The sequence below is a fragment of the Phyllobates terribilis genome, unplaced genomic scaffold (assembly GCF_046119375.1).
Source record: "Phyllobates terribilis strain yellow unplaced genomic scaffold, ASM4611937v1 Scaffold_1__5_contigs__length_1240528914, whole genome shotgun sequence".
Classification (NCBI taxonomy): domain Eukaryota; kingdom Metazoa; phylum Chordata; class Amphibia; order Anura; family Dendrobatidae; genus Phyllobates; species Phyllobates terribilis.
This window is the reverse complement of record NW_027362761.1, coordinates 48,156,502-48,177,945: the sequence shown is the minus strand read 5'-3', so window position 1 is coordinate 48,177,945 and position 21,444 is coordinate 48,156,502.

The following is a 21,444-nucleotide window of genomic DNA, read 5'->3' as shown; positions in this document are numbered from 1 at the left end:
AGAGAGAACTTGAAGGCCTGTCTCAGGACTGAGACGTGTCCCGGAGCAGAGCAGGGACAGACAGTTTTGTATTGCACCTAAGAGGAAGTGTGGCAGGAGGAGAGCCACAAGCCAGAGACGAGAGGCGAAGAGAGCCTGTCTTGGCAGATAAAAGACTTACTTTACCAGACTTTGGTGTCTGAGGCTGGGAGGATTCTACATCCTCCAGCAGAGAACCAGTCCGCAAGGGACTGTATATTCCTTGGCCTAAGAAGCCTGGAGGCCCTGCCACAACAGAAGGGACCAGCAAAGCCGTACAAGGCTGGGAGCAGAAAGGAACCCACGTCGCAGGCCATACAGGCGAGAATACACGGAAAGCTCGGAAACATGGGCTGTTACCCTATAACGAGGAGATAGCCAGAAGGAGCACAGAAAGCACGGTAGGCCTACACCCTCACCCTGACCAGGGCCAATTTCCCCGTTGCTCTCAGACATCCAGGTCCCCTCCTAGCTGGTACTGTTTGTGGGTCAATTTACCTGTTCTAGTAAAGACCCTTGACTGCAACCTGTTGTCTGCGTGCTCCTTGCTCCTCCAGCACTATCAGCACTGGGACTCTCACTACCATCACTCACACCATCCATTATACTGCCCTGGGGCCACACTCTTCCCGTGGGGAGTCACACTACCCTAGCTGCACACCTTATCAGCCCCAGCGGTCTGCATGCAGCGGCGGTTCCTAATAACCGCAATCCACGGGTGGCGTAGTCGGACATTATCAATAGAGCATAGCAGACTACCATTGGTCTGACCACCCTGAGCCACGGAACCGGGTTGCCACTACTACTCCCATTGTTTCCCTACCGCCCAGATCCGAGTGCCCCACGGCCCAGGGGGCGAGTCAGCTTTGGCGTAGTCGGCAGGATTGAAACCAACCCGCCACAAACGGGTATTGCGTGCCTGAAAGAGACTTTGCACTTACCTGAAAAGAGGTTTCCTGCCGTCCGGAGTCGTTTCCCGCCATCCTGAGCCGATTTCCGCCATCAGACGCCATCTTGGACCGTTTCCCGCCGTCTTCCCGCCATCCGCAGCTGCTTCCCGCCATCGGATGCCATCTTCAGGACGCCGCGCGGGAAGAAGAGGGGCATGGACGTCAAAACCGCGTGAGATCCGAAGCTCCGCCCCACGCACCGACGCTGCGCAAGGTCCTGGAAGGGAGAGAGAGCAACGCTGACGTCATCAGGACGCGACGCCAGGTCCTCGTCCAGAGCAGCAGCAGCGGAGCCGCGGCCTACAGAAGAGGATCGTCGGAAGGTAGGCCACGCTTAACTAGTGGGGAGGAATATGTCGGATACAGAGGCGCCCACTACCACCAACGCAGCTGCAGCAGCGGTGATGCCCTTTTCCCTGCCCTACATCCCTGGAGCGGCCTGGCTGCCCAAATACTCAGGGGAGCCCCATGCCCTAACTGACTTCAAGGAAAGGCTATACAGTTTGTTCCACGTTTACCCACTGACAGAGAAACAGAAGGTCAGCATATTAACAGGGCAGTTAACTGGCTCAGCCCAAAGGGAGGTAAAATCATGGCCCACTGAGGAGAAAAGGACTGTGAAGGGTATTCTGGCCCGGCTGCGGGGTACTTTTGACATACGTACCTCCGCTGAGATTAAAATGAGGTTCTATGGATGTAAGCAGCGGGCACAGGACAGCATCAGAGACTATGCCCTAAATCTGCAGAAAGCCTTGAGGGCTATTCAACAAACTGACCCTGGCAGTGTGCAGGAAACGGATAAGCTGCTAACAGAGCAATTCATAGAAGGACTTCTGTCTAGCGCCCACAGGGCCCAACTGCGCCTCATGTTCTTTCAGAACCCTGATCTGACCTTTGCCCAATTTAAGGACAGGGCCATAAGGGTGCTCCGTGAATCTGCAACCAGTGGCGCTATAAACCCCCGGCGCCCTGCTCTCACCTACCACCAGGAGGCGGCGCCCTCCTCTATGGACCCCATGGGGGCTGATGCTCAGGCCCTGAACCAAGCCCCGTCGAAAGACCTGCACCACCAAGTCCAGGAGCTGACCAGGAGCGTTGCGGCGTTGACCAGGACCGTCCAGGCGTTGCAAGTGGACCCGTCAAAACCCATCGAGCTGGCTTCAAGTCCGGAAGATGTCCCGTGGCGTCGACAGAGGAGGATCCCGTCGTTCCGAGGGAGGCCCACAGACCGCTATGCAGAGGATGGACAGCCCATTTGCCGTCGATGCAACCAGCCCGGACACATTTCCAGGTACTGTAATTTAAACGGGTCCAACCTGAGTCAGAGGGCCAACCCCCAGGCATAAGATCACCAGGCCCTTATAATTGGCGCGATAAGTACGTTGGGGGGCGCCCGGTTTTACCCATGGTGCTGGACGGTATCCCCATGAGCGCCTTGCTGGATACTGGGTCACAAGTAACCACTATCCCTTATGTACTTTTTAAGCAGTATTGGACTGATGCTGATATCACACGGTATCCAGACAGTAACTTGAGCATCATCGCCAGTAATGGCTTACCCGTGCCGCAGATGGGGTTCAAGGAGATGACCATTAAAATTGGTAAAGTTGAACTGCCGGCACAGGGAGTGATTATTGTGGACATTGACCGTCGTGAAAATCACCCTAAAATAACTGTGGGTACTAACGTGATTGAAAATTGTCTTTCAGAGCTAATTGTAATCTTACAACAGGTGGCGGTGAATACTAGTTCCAGCCAACAGAGAGTCCTCAACAAGGAGATAAAAGCCCTGATGAGACGGCAGCAGGTAGAACTGTCTGGTGGTGAGATCGGTAGCGTAAGACTGAGTGACCCATTCCCCATTTCCATGCCTCCCAAAAGTGAAATGATGATCTGGTGTCGGACTGCAATCGGGTTGAGAGGTAGAGACTACCAAGCCATGGTAGAACCCGTGTACTCAGACAGCAGGCCCACCATTTTGACAGCCCGGGGGGTGGTTGATGTCCGTCATGGGAGGGTGCCCGTCCGCATCCTCAACATTGGGGAGAGGGAAGTACACTTACCCAGGTACGCTACACTCGCCAAACTGTTTGTTGTCGAACACAAAGCCATCAGGGCCGTGGAACCCTTGCCTCCATCTCCACAGGCGGAGGGTAATGGCTCCCAGAAACAAAAGGAGGACTGGTGCCAGAAACTCCATGTGGGTGCTGACTCCACTCCCCTGCACCAAAAACAAGGAGTCTACCAGGTGGTACAGGAGTACGAGAGAGTCTTTAGTAAGCACCCGCTAGACTTCGGCAGAGTAAAGGGGATAGAACACCACATCCCCACAGGGAGCCACCCACCAATAAAAGAGAGACACAGGCCTGTACCCCCTGCACATTATCAGAACGCCAAGGGCATGCTAAGAGAAATGAAAGAAGCTGGGGTCATTAGAGACAGCTGTAGCCCCTGGGCAGCCCCCTTTGTTCTGGTGAAAAAGAAAGACGGCACCATGAGAATGTGTGTCGACTATAGACAAATCAACCGTATCACCCACAAAGACGCATATCCGCTGCCTAGAATAGAGGAGTCTTTAGCCGCACTAAAATCAGCTAACTTCTTTTCTACTTTGGACCTTACTAGCGGGTACTGGCAGGTTCCTGTGGCAGAGGCTGACAAGGAGAAGACCGCCTTCACCACCCCGATGGGACTGAGCGAGATCAACTGTATGCCTTTCGGGCTCTGCAACGCACCAGGGACCTTCCAGCGGCTGATGGAATGCTGTCTAGGGCACCGAAACTTCGAGACGGTCCTCCTTTACCTGGACGACGTGATCGTCTATTCGAAGACCTACGAGGACCATCTAAAGCACCTGGCCGAGGTGTTCGAAGCCCTGGCAGGCTATGGCCTGAAGGTGAAACCATCGAAGTGTCACCTGCTGAAACCAAAGGTCCAGTACATAGGGCACGTGGTAAGCGCGGAAGGAGTGGCCCCCGACCCTGACAAGGTCACGGCAATCAAGAGCTGGCCAAGCCCCTCGAACATCAAAGAGGTGAGACAGTTTCTCGGGTTGGTAGGCTACTACCGAAGGTTCATCCCCGGGTTCACTAAGATGGCAGCTCCTATGCAGGACCTCCTAATCGGACAGTCTAAGTCCAGGAGTCAAAAGCCACCCTTCAAGTGGGATAAACCGGAAGAGGAGTCCTTCCGCCAGCTAAAGATGGCCCTCACGGGGGATGAGATCCTGGCCTACCCTGATTATGGCCAGCCTTTCATTCTCCACACAGACGCCAGTAATGTGGGACTGGGGGCCGTACAGTTCCAAAACCAACAGGGCAGAGAACGGGTGATCGCATACGCCAGTCGGAAGCTGAGGCCCACTGAGAGGAACCCGGAGAATTACAGCTCCTTCAAGCTAGAATTCTTGGCGGTGGTGTGGGCCGTGACGGAACGCTTCAAGCATTACCTGGCCTCCGCTAAGTTCACCGTGTACACGGACAACTACCCGTTGACACACCTGGACAATGCAAGACTGGGTGCCCTGGAACAGCGGTGGATGGCCCGTCTCTCCAACTATGACTTCGTGATCAAGTACCGGGCAGGCAAAACCAATGCCAACGTGGACGCCCTATCAAGAATGCCTCACTTACCTGAGGGTGACGAAGACCCAGAAGAGCTGGAGGAGGTAGAACTCCCCGCGTTTCACCGGTATGGAGCCGCTCAACACTCTCACCGCGTCAAGGGGGAGGATCTGACAACTGTGATGATCAATCCCCTACCTCACCACAGCTGGGCCGAGACCCAAGATAGTGACCCTGCAGTCCGCCTGGTGAAAGATCTGCTGACCCGGGAAGACGCCCGCCTAGATCCAGATGCCCCAGAGGAAACCAAGCAGCTATGGAAGGAGAAGAGCAAGCTGTTCCTCTACGAAGGCAAGTTGTGCAGAAGGATTGTTAACCACCGGACGCACGAGCTGACCTGGCAAGTCGTGGTCCCAAGGCGGGATGCAGCTATGGTCCTGGGGGTTTACCATGACAGAGCGGGACACTTCGGTTGGAAGAAATTGGAGTTCCTGCTAAGAGGAAGGTTCTTTTGGGTCGGCATGAGAGGAGCTGTAGAAAAGTGGTGCAGAGACTGTGGCCCTTGTCACCTGAGGAGGAAGGACCGCACCAGCCAGAAGACACCATTGAGGCCCATCGTCACCACGCAGCCTCTTGAGCTGGTAGCTCTGGACCACGTCAAATTGGCTCCAAGCCGGTCTGGATACATCTATGCCCTGACAATCGTGGACCACTATTCCCGTTTTCTAGTGGTGGTCCCGGTAAAGGACTTGACAGCCCAAACAGCGGCCAGAGCCTTCCAGCAATATTTCTGCCGTCCACACGGGTATCCGGAACAGGTCCTGACAGACCAGGGTCCAGCGTTCGAGGCTGAAATCTTCCAGGAGTTCTGCAACCTCTATGGCTGTAAGAAGATTCGTACAATGCCTTACCACCCCCAAACTAACGTGATGTGTGAGAAGATGAACAATATAGTCATTGATCTCCTGAAGATGTTGCCCCTGGAGGAACGCAGCCTGTGGCCAGAAAAACTGCCGGACCTGATAGACCTATACAACAATATCCCGGTGAATGCTACAAACTGCACCCCGGCTTACCTGATGCGAGCTAGACCAGGTAAGCTGCCCGTAGACCTGGAGATGGGAGTCCTAATACCTGAGGACACCTCCCCGGATGCGGACTGGGATACGGAAAGGCAACTGCAGTACAAGAAGGTACAGGAGAGTGTGGAGAAGAGCCTGGCCCAGGTGAGAGAGAGGCAAGAAAAACTCTTCAATCAACACGCCCGTGCTGGTCCCCTAGAACCTGGTGAGCAAGTCCTGAAGCTAAAGAGAAGGCTACATAAGTTGGACGACCAGTGGGAAAGGGAACCCTACACTGTACTGCAGTCTGACCACGACAACCCAAAGGTGTGCGTAATCACCAAGGACGGAGGAGAAACCACTAGCACCGTCTCCAGAGACCACCTCAAAAGGTGCCCCGAGCAACTCCGTAGTGCAGAAGAGGATCAGAGTGACCTTGAACCCGCAGAGGACAAGGAAGAAATGATCAGCACCGTTCTCGGAGAGTTCCCTCAGTCCTGGACTCGCATAAATGATGCCATAGTGGTACCCGTCCTGCATTTCCTGCAACCGGCACAGCAACAACCAACACCAGAGCCGGAAGGTGAAGAGGAGCAAGCGGTTCCAGAGGCAGAAGAGCCTGTACCAGCAGCCCAGGAGAGTCAACCCTCTGCTGACAGTGAGCCTGCCATGCCTGCGGTGAGCCAAAGGACCCGCAGACAGCTGCCTGCCCTACCTGTACACCCAGCTGGTAGCTGTACCCCTAACGCTAGTGGGGAAAGCCAGGTTGGTCCACCACCAGACAGTGGGTTAAGGTGGTCAACCAGGAGCACAAAAGGGCAGATACCCGCTCGCTGGAGAATATAGAGCGCGCTAAAATTGTAAATAACCCTGTTGCCAAATGTTGAATTGTTTGCCAAGTTACATGCTTGTTTGGTAATTCTGTGTTTCAGTTTCTTGCAGCTACCATAAGGACTCACAGGTTATGGACTTTTTATAACCGGGACCTTGTAAGGACTGCGTTCGGAGCCTAACCAAGGAATGAACTAAGACTGTGAAGGACTTGGGGTAGGACAGACCCCCACCTGGTTAAGGCTCCCCGTTGTGCTGGTGATATGGACACCCGGTCACAGACCACACTGTGACCTTAAGAACTCAATCTGTGCGTCGTCTGTCTGTTAATGTTTTATGGTATGCATAATGTCTTTGTTTATTGTTTAGTCCCGGAGTACTAAAATTCACTAGGGGGGAATGTGTCACCCTGGCCTGGATGCCACAAGTGTAATTAAAGCTGTGTCTGAGAGCAAGGGGGAGGTTCTCTAGCAGGGCCGGCTCCAGGTTTTTCTGGGCCCCGGGTGAAAGAGTCTCAGTGGGCCCCTTTAACACATACCACGATTCATGATGCAGAGATACGGCGGAGAAATATATATATATATATATATATATATAGTACAATGCAAAGATTTCACTTCTTACATTACATGAGTGATATCTATTGTAAATTCCACAATAGCTCAGAAACCGCTGAATCGCTCCACACAGAATACTGGCCCCCATATAAGGCTCCATACGGAATACTGGCCCCCATATAACGCTTCGTACGGAATACTGGCCCCCATATAAGGCCCCATACGGAATACTGGCCCCCATATAAGGCCCCATAAGGAATACTGGCCCCCATATAAGGCCCCATACGGAATACTGGCCCCCATATAAGGCTCCATATGGAATACTGGCCTCCATATAAGGCTCCATACGGAATACTGGCCCCCATATAAGGCTCCATACAGAATACTGGCCCCCATATAACGCTCCATACAGGATACTGGTCCCCTTATAAAGCTCCATACAGGATACTGGCCCCCATATAACGCTCCATACAGGATACTGGTCCCCTTATAAAACTCCATACAGGATACTGGCCCCCAAATAACGCTCCATACAGGATACCGGTCCCCTTATAACGCTCCATACAGGATGCCGGTTCCCTTATAACGCTCCATACAGGATACTGGCCCCCATATAATGCTGCATGCAGGCTGTTACCCCCCACATAATGACCCATACTGGCTGTCCCCCCCTTATAATGCTCCATGCAGGCTGTTACCCCCCACATAATGCCCCATACAGCCCCCCCCCTTTTAATGCTCCATGCAGGCTGGTACCCCCCACATAATGCCCCATACAGGCTCCACCCCCCTTATAATGCCCCATGCAGGCTGTTCCCCACCTTATAATGCCCCATGCAGGATGTCACCCCCCCTCTTTATAATGCCCCATGCAGGATGCCCCCCCTCTTTATAATGCCCCATGCAGGATGTCCCCCCTCTCTTTATAATGCCCCATGCAGGATGCCCCCCCCTTCTCTTTATACTGCCCCATGTCTCCATACATTAAAAAAAAAAAATCAAATACTCACCTCCCTTCTGCTACCTGCTGCCCGCTGCCCGCTGCTCGGGTCCGAACTCCAGCGTTGTCGGCGTCTTCCCGCACAGCACTCCCTGTGACGGCTCAGGGGAGGGCGCGGTGTAAAGACGTCACCGCGCCCTCTGACCTGAGACGTCACAGGGAGCGCAGAGCAGGAAGACAGCTGATCTGCGGAGGCACGGGGAGAGGTCAGTATCCAGCTGCCGGGGCCCTGAGCAAGCGGCGGAGAAGGGCGGGCGCTGACACCGCTCTCCTCGGCCCATAGCCCAGCGGGGTGCGCGACCGCCAGTGGGCCCCTCTGCCTGCTCAGGGCCCCGGCATTTGCCCGGGTGCGCCGGGTGCTGACGCCGGCCTTGTTCTCTAGTCAGGGAACATTAGCATGCAATGCCTCCTGTCTCAGGCCAGTAGGGGGAGCTGGCTGCCCCTATAAAAGCTGGTACTGGGGGCAGGGTTAGAGAGAACTTGAAGGCTTGTCTCAGGACTGAGATGTGTCCTGGAGCAGAGCAGGGACAGACAGTTTTGTATTGCACCTAAGAGGAAGTGTGGCAGGAGGAGAGCCACAAGCCAGAGACGAGAGGCGAAGAGAGCTTGTCTTGGCAGATAAAAGACTTACTTTACCAGACTTTGGTGTCTGAGGCTGGGAGGATTCTACATCCTCCAGCAGAGAACCAGTCCGCAAGGGACTGTATATTCCTTGGCCTAAGAAGCCTGGAGGCCCTGCCACAACAGAAGGGACCAGCAAAGCCGTACAAGGCTGGGAGCAGAAAGGAACCCACGTCGCAGGCCATACAGGCGAGAATACACAGAAAGCTTGGAAACGTGGGCTGTTACCCTATAACGAGGAGATAGCCAGAAGGAGCACAGAAAGCACGGTAGGCCTACACTCTCACCCTGACCAGGGCCAATTTCCCCGTTGCTCTCAGACATCCAGGTCCCCTCCTAGCTGGTACTGTTTGTGGGTCAATTTACCTGTTCTAGTAAAGACCCTGGACTGCAACCTGTTGTCTGCGTGCTCCTTGCTCCTCCAGCACTATCAGCACTGGGACTCTCACTACCATCACTCACACCATCCATTATACTGCCCTGGGGCCACACTCTTCCCGTGGGGAGTCACACTACCCTAGCTGCACACCTCATCAGCCCCAGCGGTCTGCATGCAGCGGCGGTTCCTAATAACCGCAATCCACGGGTGGCGTAGTCGGACATTATCAATAGAGCATAGCAGACTACCATTGGTCTGACCACCCTGAGCCACGGAACCAGGTTGCCACTACTACTCCCATCGTTTCCCTACCGCCCGGATCCGAGTGCCCCACGGTCCAGGGGGCGAGTCATATGTTAGTTCAATGGATAGTGCTTCACGAAGGTTGTGAAAGTTATTGATAACATTCAATCAAGATAATGTCTCTATCGATTTGGAGGTCCAACAAAAAAGCACCAACAAGAGTTAAAAAGGAATTCTTTTACTGGTTACAACTAGTGATGAGCAAGCATACTCGCAAGTACTTGGTACTCAACCGAGCATCTCAGTACTCGAGATGCTCGGAGCTCGCCAAGTACTTCGAGATGCTCGGGCGGATGCTCGGGTCCCCTCTCTGCATGTTTGGCGCTCTTTACAGAGCCAATGAACATGCAGGGATTGCCTGACACTCACTGTAATGCTGCAGCCATGTTGGTTGTGGCATTACAGTGATTGGCTGACCGCACAGCATCATCAGGTCTATATCAGACCTGGCGCCCCCATGCTAGTCATTCTACTCCGCAATCAGACAGTGTAGGGAGAGGTGCTGCTGAGCTAGGAAGAGATTTGGTTGTTTATTAGGTAGTTTAGGGAGAAAACAAGTACATTACACATATCCATCTCAACAAACAGTCTTGAGGACTAATCCATCTGCAGAGATATCAGGCAGGCAGGGTATATGTAGCGCCCCGAGGGTTCGGCCGCTACAGGGGTATTGCACCTCAGACCAGAGGTGTGGTATTCCACTCCCGGGTAAGGATGGAGTATGGACCAGGGCTCAGTTAGCTGCATACAGCACACACACCCCATTTCTGAGGGACAGCTCAACGGTGCTCCCACTAGACAGAAGTGCAGGCACGACCGACTATGTCCCTGTCTGGAGTGGGGAGGGGGGTGGAACACCCAGTGCTGTAGGGGCAGATAAGGGTTGGTTCCTGAGCATAGGAAGGAGCCCATTGGTTGCTGGTCACCTGGGCTCATGGTCAGAGGGAGGTATAAAAGGTGGGCACCATCTTAGAAGTAGGTTCTGTCCAGAGAGGAGAAGACAGGGAGTAGAGGCTCCGTAGGAGCTCTACTCCAGGAGGGCCTAGTGAGAGGCCGAGGAGGAGGTGAAGGGGAGCTGTGGTGCCACCTGAGCCCAGCTCCACGAGAAGGGAGGATAAGAAGGAACAGGAAAGACGGAGGAGAGACAGAGAAACCGAAGGGCTCAGGAACAAGAAGGTGGAAGGGAGCCTAAGAACCCACGAGAATCCAGGGTGAAGGGTCAGGCAGATTAAGGGTACTGGATCCCAAGTTGGTGGAGGAGAAACTACCCTCAGCCAAAGACCGGACGTCGTGATCATTTATTGGTGCGACACCTCATCAAACCTGGTAGGAAGGCACCATATAGGACAGCGGAGGACGGGGCCCACGTTTAACCGCACAAGTCCGCGGCATCTGGACAAAAGTGGGTCACTGGTGAGGCAGGCCAGAGAAAGGACAAAAGGGGGTCCTGAGCCATACTCCTGAACTGCCTGGGAGTTGACCGACCGAGCCCCACACCTGGTGGACGCAGCGCGGCTCGGGCGGTCACTACGTGTACAGAAGTGACCCGGAGTACCTGAACTGTGAGTAAAAGACATTGGACTGCAGTACGTTGTCTGTGTGCTCTTTTGCTCCTCCAGCACTAACGGTACTGGGACTCTCACCACCATCACTCCCACCATTCACCGCACTGCCCTGGGGCCGTACTCTTCCCGTGGGGAGTCACACCATCCTAGCTGCATCCATCATCGGCCCCAGCGGTCTGCCCTGCAGCGGCGGTTCCTAATAACCGCAATCCACGGGTGGCGTAGTCGGACATTATCTGAAACATCTAAAAGACTGCCACTGGTCTGACCACCCTGAGCCACGGGACCGGGTCGCCACTACTACCCCCATCGTCTCCCTATTGCCCGGTTCCGGGTTCCCCACGGCCCAGGGGGCGAGTCATATATAGGCAGGCAGGCAGGGTATATAGCAGACTGCAGAGCATATAGCACAAGAGGCTCCATTCCAGTTTTGTCTGCTGCTGCTGCTGTTAGATATTTCTAGAAATAGGCCCAGGTCTCAGGGGCCATTAATAATTTTTTTTTTGGATCTTAATCCTCATTATTTGCTTAAAAAACAATCCAGAGAACACTGTTTTTCTGCGCCATTTGCTTGTTGGTGTGGCACCCCTGAGGGTTCAGTCGCAACAGAGGTACTGCACCTCACCCAGAGGTGTGGTATCTCCTTCTCTCAGGTAAGGAGGGAGTGCTGCCCGGAACCCCAACACCCGCATCCAACACTACACTACTCCAGGCCGACTGGAAGGGCAAGATGCATTGTGTTTTCCTGCTGAGCCCTGTCCCTGGCTGGAGTGGGGGGAACTAAAGGTAGGGGGAACCAGTAGAGGGTGTGGGTGGAGGACGTAGAGTAGGGGAGCACCATAGTAGGAGATGTATATAAAGGGAGGCCATCTTAGGGTGGCAGAGCAGTCAGTGAAGAAGTGAGAGAGTAGTCAGGGGAGCAGAGTCTCTTCAGGAGCTCTGCTCCACAAGTGGGGCCTAGTGATAGAGGCCAAGGAGGGGAGCAGAGGAGGAAGGCTTTGTTCTATAGAAGGGATCCCAGGGGGTACAGCGAGTGCAGGACGGCACCCGTATGCCCCGAATCGGCCCCTGGACCAGCCGTGTTACTCCAGGTCTCGGCTGGAAAAACCGGAGGCTTCTGACTTTTATGGTGCAGTTGCCACAGCCTCATCGTAGTAACCGTGAGGGTCAAGTAGGTCCTGGAACTCCAGGTTGCCCAGAGGGACTTCAGAGTACCCGATCGGGACTGTGTGTGGGGAAGCGCAGGGCAGGAGGGAGAAGACCCAGCGTGAGAAGTCGGTCTAGTAAGGAACATAAGGAAAGCGGGGTTCCGTCAAGCGCTCCTGATCAATCTGAGGAAGAGCAGAACCCCCGGTCTGGTGAACGCAGTGCGACGTGGGAGGCTGACACCCGTACAGTGTACCTGTGGAACTTACATAAGAACTCTGAGTAAAAACTCGGATGACTGCACTGTACTGCCTCCGTCAATTATTTCAGCTGCGCCATCTCTCCCTCTGCACTACAAGTCCCAGCATCACCACCCACCATCAAACTCCACACTGCCCTGGGGGCTCGCTCCACCTGTGGGGAGCAGAAACACCTCAGCTGCCATCCCATCACCCCTTGGAGGTCTGCAGCAGCGCTGGTAAACCTTACCAGGTACCACAGGTGGTGTCACAAACTATAAACCCCATATAAACTTTCCCCCTTTTTAGTTGACCGCCCTGGGCCATGGACCGGGCCAGCCACCGTGACATATCCCTTTCCCCCAGCATCTATTGGCCCGGACTCCGAGTACCCCATTGCCCTGGGGGCGCGTCAACTTCTGGCGTCACAAACAGGATTTCGTGCCCGTTGCCACCAGGTACTGTGTGCCGTAATTGAACTGTTTTTAAACTGTGGTGAACATCGCCGCCATTACCGCGTCGCCGCGTGGGAAGAAGAGGGGTGTAACCGCGGGGAATCGGAGAGGCGTGACAGCTAGAAGCGCGCGAAGCTCACGCCCCACCTCACGCTCTGACGCAGCACCTGGAAGCTTCAGGTCCTGGAAGGAGACCGTCGTCTGCGGAGCTGCGGCCTACCCGATTAAAGAAACAGGAGGTAGGCTACAGTTCACTAGGGGGGCGACTGCTCACGCCGAGGAGAAGGACTCCTGCAGCGAGCGGGCCCCGGAGCTGCGCTCAACAAACGGTGTCCTGTCATTCACTGAGCGGAGATCCGGGTGCCGCTCGCTGCAGGAGTCATTCTCCTCTGCGTGAGCAGTCGCATGGAATACAGTGGGGGACTTTAAGGAGAGGTGAGTATAAGGATTTTTTTATTTTACTCTTATTTTTACAGTTGGACACTGTGGGAGTAGACCACTACTGCTGCTGATTGCAGCGCCGGCAGGGGACTATGATGAGGGCAGCATTCAGCACCCAGTGCTTGGGAACAGTGCTAATTGTACTGCTGATTCCTAGGCGCCGGTACATGTGCTCCTTGTGTGGCACACTTGTGCCACACAGGTGGACACGGATATCTCCGGTACTAGTTGCTCCAGTCCTGTAAATATCAGGACATGTGAAAGAGCCCTAATATACACACGCAGATACCCATACTCACAGAAAATGGGGACACGTACAGTGGTGGCCAAAAGTATTGGCACCCCTGCATTTCTGCCAGATAATACTGTTTCTTCCTGAAAATGATTGCAATCACAAATTCTTTGGTATTATTATCTTCATTTAATTTGTTTTCAATGAAAAAACACAAAAAGAATTGTCCTAAAGCCAAATTGGATATAATTCCACACCAAACCTAAAAAATGGGGTGGACAAAAGTATTGGCACTGTTAGAAAAATCATGTGATGCTTCTCTAATTCGTGTAATTAACAGCACCTGTAACTTACCTGTGGCACCTAACAGGTGTTGGCAATAACTAAATCACACTTGCAGCCAGTTAACATGGATTAAAGTTGACTCAACCTCTGTCCTGTGTCCTTGTGTGTACCACATTGAGCATGGAGAAAAGAAAGAAGACCAAAGAACTGTCTGAGGACTTGAGAAACCAAATTGTGAGGAAGCATGAGCAATCTCAAGGCTACAAGTCCATTTCCAAAGACCTGAATGTTCCTGTGTCTTCCGTGCGCAGTGTCATCAAGAAGCTTAAAGCACATGGCACTGTGGCTAACCTCCCTAGATGTGGCCGGAAAAAAAAATTGACGAGAGATTTTGTAGCGCCCCGAGGGTTCGGTTGCTACAGGGGTATTGCACCTTAACCAGAGGTGTGATATTCCACTCCCAGGTAAGGATGGAGTGTGGACCAGGGCTCAGTTAGCTGCATACACACACATACACACTCCCCATTTCCGGAGGACAGCTCGACGGTGCTCCCATTTATGCAGACACAACTGACCATGTCCCTGGCTGGAGTGGGGAGGGGGGAGAGAACCCTGTGATGTAGGAGCAGAAGGGGATGGTTTCTGGAGCATAGGAAGGAGCTCATTGGGTGCAGGTCACCTGGGCTCAGACAGAGAAGCAGATAAAAGGTGGGAGCCATCTTTAGTCAGTTCAGAGGGTCAGTAAAGAGAAGTAGTTCAGCCAGAGAGGGCTGACAGGGAGCTGTGGCTCAGCCTGAGCTCAGCTCCATGCGGCAGGCCTGGGGAGAAGGCCAGAGCCAGAGAGGAGAAGAGAAGAAGGAGAAGGAAGGAAAGAGTAGAGACAGAGGAGTAGAAAGGCTCCAGAAACAAGAAGGCAGAAGGGACCCTAAGAGAGCAGAACGGACAGCAACCATTGCAAACCCGCGTTATATCGGGTGAAGGGTCAGGTCGTGGAAGGGTACCGGATTCCCAAGTTGATGGAGGTAAATTATCCCTCAGCCAAGAACCGGAGGTCGTGATCATCTATTGGTGCGACCCCTTGCTACACCCGCTAGGAAGTCACCACATAGGGTCAGGGAAACTGGCGCCAAGTTTTACCAGAGAAGGCTAAAAGGCAGCTGGACAGAAGCGTGGTCACTGGCGGGGCACGAGAGGCCAGAGAAAGGATAGAAGGGAGTCCTGTGTCATGCTCCTGAATTGCCTGGGGGTTGACCGAGCCCCTCACCTGGTGGACGCAGCACGGCTTGGGCAGTCATTGCTGACAGAAGTGACATGGATAACAACTGTGAGTAAAAACCCTGGACTGCATCATTGGACTCTGTGTTATTTATGCTGCGCCTGCACCATCACCCCCAGCATCCTATTACACTGCCCTGAGGCTACACTCTTCCCATGGGGAGTTATCCAATCCCTGTGCTGCATATTTACATCAGCCTCAGCGGTCTGCCTTGCAGCGACGGTCCTCCCTGACCGCAATCCACGGGTGGCGTAGTCGGACATTCAAAACCCTACAAATAGACTGCCACAGCATTTGGTCTGACCACCCTGAGCCACGGGATCGGGTTGCCACTACTACCCCCATCATCGCACTGAAGCCCGGTTCCGGGTGCCCCACGGCCCAGGGGGCGAGTCAATTTCAACGCAAGATTGTGCGGATGGTGGATAAAGAACCTTGACTAACATCCAAACAAGTTCCAGCAGCCCTGCAGTCCGAGGGTACAACAGTGTCAACCCGTACTATCCGTCGTTGTCTGAATGAAAAGGGACTGTATGGTAGGATACCCAGGAAGACCCCACTTCTTACCCCGAGACATAAAAAAGCCAGGCTGGAGTTTGCCAAAACTTACCTGAGAAAGCCAAAAACGTTTTGGAAGAATGTTCTCTGGTCAGATGAGACAAAAGTAGAGCTTTTTGGGAAAAAGCATCAACATAGAGTATACAAGAGAAAAAAAGAGGCATTGAAAGAAAAGAACACGGTCCCTACAGTCAAACATGGCGGAGGTTCCCTGATGTTTTGGGGTTGCTTTGCTGCCTCTGGCACTGGACTGCTTGACCGTGTGCATGGCATTATGAAGTCTGAAGACTACCAACAAATTTTTAAGCATAATGTAGGGTCCAGTGTGAGAAAGCTGGGTCTCCCTCAGAGGTCATGGGTAGTGTTGAGCGATACCTTCCGATATCAGGAAATATCGTATCGGATTGGATCGGACCGATACCCAAAAAGTATCGGATATCGCCGATTCCGATACCGGAAATCAATGCAAGTCAATGGGACATAAATATCGGAATGAAAATAAACCCTTTCTTTCCTTGTAGGTTAATTCTACATGAAGTAAAACAACTAAGAATAATGTAGAATGTATTACATGAAAAGCCGGCAATTCAGCAGCGGCATACACCGGTACCCGACAGTGTTGCTTACTGTACTTGTCATTTAGTGTAAAGGATTTATTTAAAAAAATAATTGTGTTTTCATGTCTCTTTAAAAAAGCCGGCCGGCAATTCAGCAGCGGTACCCGACAATTTATAACAGACAGAATAGAGCTTCACACATAGATTAGATAGATAGAAACATGTCAGTCACATATATATGAAGTACAGTGACAGTGTTGCTTACTGTACTTGTCATTTAGTGTTAAAATAAAGGATTTATTTAAAAAAAAATTGGCGTGGGGTTCCCCTTAATTTTAGTCTCTAGCGGAGGTTAAGCAGACGGCTGGGGCAGATGTTTGAAGCCTGGGAAGGGGGTTATACCCACGGAGCTTCCCAGGCTACTAATATGAGCCCCCAGCTGAATACCTAGCCTTTACTAGCTATTAAAATGGGGGACCCCCCTCAAAAAAATGACGTGGGGTCCCCCCTAATTTAATAGCTAGCAAAGGCTAGGCAGACAGCTGGGGGCTGACATTAGTAGCCCAGGAAGGGTGCCATGAATATTGGCCCCCTCCCAGGCTAGAAACACCAGCCGTCAGCCGCCCCAAAAATAAAAAAAAGAAAAATAATAAAGCAACATCATCCTTACCTTTCCATGGTTCCCAGGACAGCTTCAGCTCTGCTACATCGAGATGACAGGCTGGACCGCAGCAGAACGCTGCCATCCAGCCTGTCATCCCGCAGACACTGAGAAGCGCAGGCATGCTTGCGCTCCTCAGTGTCTCTCTGTGACGGCATCCAGATGAGCCGAGTTCATGTCCAATGAACTCAGCTCACCTCATGCACGTCACTGACAGCGTGGGAGAATTCTCCTGCACTCAGCGCTTCAGCGTGAGAATTTTCCCACGCTGTCAGTGACGTGCATGAGGTGAGCTGAGTTCATTGGACATGACCTCACCTCATTCACGTCACTGACAGCGTGGGAAAATTCTCACGCTGAAGCGCTGAGTGCAGGAGAATTTTCCCACGCTGTCAGTGACGTGCATGAGGTGAGCCGAGTTCATTGGACATGAACTCGGCTCATCTTTATGCCGTCACAGAGAGACACTGAGGAGCGCAAGCATGCCTGCGCTTCTCAGTGTCTGCGGGATGACAGGCTGGATGGCAGCGTTCTGCTGCGGTCCAGCCTGTCATCTCGATGTAGCAGAGCTGAAGCTGTCGTGGGAACCATGGAAAGGTAAGGATGAGGTTGGTTTATTATTTTACTTTTATTGCAGGAGATCGTTGGCTTCAGCTGGAATGGGCGTGATGGTAAGTAGAGTTTAATTTAGAACAATAAAGAATTGTGTGTTTATTTCAATTAAAGGACTTTTTTCTGGGTGTTGTGTTTTTTTTAAATACTTTACTAGAAATTCATGGTGGTCATGTCTAATATTGGCGTGACCCCATGAATTTCGGGCTTAGGGCCAGCTGATAATGCCAAGCTGGCCTTAACCCCTTTATTACCCAGTGAGCCACCGCACCAGGGCCCTGGATGAGTTGGGTACAGCTCCAGAAGATGGCGCTTCTATGAACGCGCCATTTTCCGGGGCGGCTGCGGACTGCAATTTGCAGCGGGTGGGGCCCAGAAAGCTTGGGCCACCCTGCGCTGCGGATTCCAGCCCCCATCTGCCTAGTTGTACCTGGCTGGACACAAAAATAGGGCGAAGCCCCACGTATTTTTTTTTTCATTATTTCATGAAATTCATGAAATAATTAAGAAAAAAAGGGCTTCCCTATATTGTTGTGTTCAACCAGGTACAAATAGGCAGCTGGTGGTTGGGGGCAGCCCGTTCCTGCCTGCTGTACCTGGCTGGACACAAATATAGTGCGAAGCCCCACGTCAATTTTTTTTAAATTATTTCATGAAATAATTTTTAAAAAAAAGGGCTTCCCTATATTGTTGTGTCCGGCCAGGTACAAATAGGCAGCTGGTGGTTGGGCGCAGCCCGTTCCTGCCTGCTGTACCTGGCTGGACACAAATATAGTGCGAAGCCCCACATCAATTTTTTTTTATTATTTCATGAATTTCCTGAAATAATTAAAAAAAAATTGACGTGGGGCTTCGCACTATATTTGTGTCCAGCCAGGTACAGCAGGCAGGAACGGGCTGCGCCCAACCACCAGCTGCCTATTTGTACCTGGCCGGACACAACAATATAGGGAAGCCCTTTTTTTCTTTATTATTTCATGAATTTCATGAAATAATTAAAAAAAAAAATACGTGGGGCTTCTCCCTATCTGTGTGTCCAGCCAGGTACAACTAGGCTGCTGGGGGCTGGAATCTGCAGCTCAGGGAGGCCCAAGCTTTCTGCCCCCCCCCCCGGTGCAAATTGCAGTCCGCAGCCACCCCGGAAAATGGCGCGTTCATAGAAGCTGGATGCTGTACCTGGCTGGCATACAAAAATATGGCAAAGCCCACGTCAAAATTTTTGGGAAAAATTAATTAAAAAATAAATAATAATTTAGGGACTGCATCTTTATTAACTCCTCAAATGTCATTTAGTGTTAAAATAAAGGATTTATTTAAAAAAAAATTGGCGTGGGATCCCCCATAATTTTAGGCTCTAGCGGAGGTTAAGCAGACGGCTGGGGCAGATGTTTGAAGCCTGGGAAGTGGGTAATACCCACGGAGCTTCCCAGGCTACTAATATCAGCCCCCAGCTGAATACCTAGCCTTTAATAGCTATTAAAATGGGGGACCCCCCCCAAAAAATGACGTGGGGTACCCCCTATTTAATAGCTAGCAAAGGCTAGGCGGACAGCTGGGGGCTGATATTAATAGCCCAGGAAGGGTGCCATGAATATTGGCCCCCTCCCAGGCTAGAAACACCAGCCGTCAGCCTGGCACCATGATGCACCAGGATGCGCCATCTCTGGCACTTAGCCTCGCTCTTCCACGCTGCCCTGGTGCGGTGGCAGTGGGGTAATAGGGTTGGGGTTCATGTCAGCGCCAGCTGCCATGAAGCCCAGGTTAGTAATGATGGGCGTCTATAAGACACCCCCATTACTAACCTACAAAGTGTTAAAAAGAAAAAACACTGCTGCTTTACGGCCCCGTCATTCTAGCGGCGGCAGCGGTTCAGAGCGTTCACATTCTATGTGGCTGCTCTAAACTGGAGATCATCGTGGGACACTCGTGGACTACTACGGAGGGGTAAGGATAAGGTTGTGGTTTATTATTTTATATTTTATTACAGATCGATGGCTTCGGGGAATTAGGTGTCTAGGTGAGTATAGGTGTAGTTTTTTATTTTTTACTTTATTTTAGGTGGCGATCGGCGGGGACAGGTAATGTATAAACTAATTTATTGTAGGTAACCACTGGCCACCAATGACATGTATTTAAAATGTATTGGGGACACAGTAGGGCAATTTAAATAGCAGGATCAGGCTGATGGGAACTACTGCTCCCATCGAGCTGATCCTGCTGGCACGAGTGGACGGGGGACAGACATAGGCTGATGGGAGTAGTAGTGTCACATCGGCCTATGTCTGCCTGCACGCACACACCCGCAGACATCGCACAGACACCGCACACACCCGCAGACATCGCACAGACACCACGCACACCCGCAGACATCGCACAGACACCGCACACACACCGCGCACACCCGCACACATAGCACAGACACCACGCACACCCGCACACATCGCACAGACACCCGCACACACCAATCATGACGGGCTGATCGTCTGGGAGGTGAGGCTGACCTGTGCGGCCGTGGGAAAGTTCATGTGAGTTCATGCAATGCAGTCAAGCATGAACTCACATGAACCCTCTGAGGGCACCGCGGCGACTTCAAATGAACAGCTGATCAGCATCACCTGATACCTCAGCTGTTCATTTGAAATAACCGACGGGAGAGCGCAGCACAGAACGGGAAAGCCGGCGGTGAAGTCTTTTCACTGCCGGCTTCCCCGCCCGGGTCCTTTGCTCCCCGCTCCTTGGTGCTGCGCTCCCCGCCCGGTCCTAACTTACGATCGGGATGGGAGGTGGCGAGGGGAGCGGAGGATCGGGGTGGTAGGCTGCGGGGAAGCAGTATGGGGCTGTGTGATTGTTTAAAAGCCGGCGGCTTTTTACCGCCCGCCGGCTTTTAAACGATCAGGAGAATTCTCCCACGCTGGGATGGCATTCTGATGACAGGCTGGATCTCAGCTGAGCGCTGCCATCCAGCTTGTCATCCTTCAGAGACACTGCAGAGCGCAGGCATTATGGGAACTTCCGATTCCGGTATTCGATATTGTAAAAGTATCGGAATTAAGTATCGGAATTCCGATACCGCGAATATCGGCCGATACCCGATATTTCAGTATCGGAATGCTCAACACTAGTCATGGGTCTTCCAGCAGGACAATGACCCAAAACACACTTCCAAAAGCACTATAAAATGGTTTGAGAGAATGCACTGGAGACTTCTCAGGTGGCCAGCAATGAGTCCAGTCCTGAATCCCATAGAACACCCGTGGAGAGATCTCAAAATGGCAGTTTGGAGAAGGCACCCTTCAAATATCAGGGACCTGGAGCAGTTTGCCAAAGAAGAATGGTCTACAATTCCAGCAGAGCATTGTAATAAACTCATTGATGGTTACTGGAAGCAGTTGTTCGCAGTTATTTTGGCTAAAGGTTGTGCAACCAAGCATTAGGCTGAGGGTGCCAATACTTTTGGCCACCACTGTATACACGCTGGCAAGCACACACAGTCATGCACAGACACACTCAGACAATCACACACACAAAAATGCAGACATGCAGGGAAGCACGCACACACGTGTGAAGACCCACATACACACGTAGACACGCACACACACACACACACACACACACACACACACACACACACACACACACAGACATGCAGGAGCACCGAGCATTTCCGGGTTACTCGGGCGGGAGCTCGGGTCTCCGCCCTGCACGTTTGGCGCTCTTTACAGAGCCAATGAACATGCAGGGATTGCCAGCCAGTCACTGTAATGCCGCAGCCTTGTTGTTTGTGGGCATTACAGTGATTGGCTGGCCGCACAGCGTCAACTCGAGTATTTAAAACCGGACACTGCTATCTTGGACACAGTCGCTTCGGATCGGACGGTGTAGGGAGAGTGCTGCTGAGTTAGGGAGAGATATATAGTGCGAAATAGGTAGTGTAGGGTCTCTAAAGCCTGCCAAATCAAACAAACAGTCGTTCTCAGGACTAATATCCATCCCAGATATCAGGCAGGCAGGCAGGCAGGCTGTATAGGAGATGCAGTGGTTATACCAGCAAACGCTGCATTACAGTCCTCTGTGCTCCTGTTGGTCAAATTGCTAGACTTATCCCCCGGTCTCAGGAGCCAGGAAATTTTATTT